The 762-nt window shown below is 22.3% G+C and overlaps 1 non-coding gene across 1 annotated transcript; it reads right to left on the reverse strand.

Annotated features, from left to right (window-relative positions):
* Positions 1–448: 448 nt before the first annotated feature.
* On the reverse strand, positions 449–530 carry TRNAS-GCU (transfer RNA serine (anticodon GCU)). The gene has a single exon. It is a non-coding gene; the product is annotated as a tRNA-Ser (tRNA).
* Positions 531–762: the final 232 nt, after the last annotated feature.

Raw genomic sequence — 762 nt, forward strand, 5'->3', positions numbered from 1 at the left:
TTATATTAAGATTTAGAGTTGTTTCATATTGAAATTTGCAATCATACATTATTTATAGCATACAGTATAATTTAATAATATTTTAAACAAGAAATTTGAATTAATTTTATATTTGTATATTAATTAGATAAAAATAACAAATTTTTGTTCAATTTTCTCATACTTTTTCAATTATAGTAATAAATAAAATTACAAGTGGAAATTGTTCATACGGTATTTTATGTTATTTAGCAGAAAAAAATTATATGATCATAATTTAAAATATTTTAAATAATATTTTATGTAAAATGTTACAATGTCCCATATTTATTATAAAATCTTAACTAATAAATTTTAATATTAGTTTCGAAATATTTTAAGCTTTATTTTTGTTTTCTGAACTTGCAAAATCTACTGTACGTTATGGCTGTTACAATTTTTAAGTGAAACAAAAAATACGAAAAAAATCCGACGAGGATGGGATTCGAACCCACGCGTGCAGAGCACATTGGATTAGCAGTCCAACGCCTTAACCACTCGGCCACCTCGTCAACCTAATACTTGAAGTTGTTAATTCAAGTTTTGGATGTATAAATATGAACTATATAGTTAATAAAATTAATTTTCTAATATAATACATCAAAATTCGTTATGTCACTGTAAACAAATTATAAAAAGACTAATAGTTCAAATGAATATACATCAATACTTTTCAGTATCATATATAACACTAATTGTAACTAACATATTTTATAAAAAAATTTCTAGAAACTATTCTTAAAT

This window comes from Ceratosolen solmsi, unplaced genomic scaffold, assembly GCF_000503995.2.
Source record: "Ceratosolen solmsi marchali unplaced genomic scaffold, CerSol_1.0 scaffold93, whole genome shotgun sequence".
Lineage (NCBI taxonomy): Eukaryota > Metazoa > Arthropoda > Insecta > Hymenoptera > Agaonidae > Ceratosolen > Ceratosolen solmsi.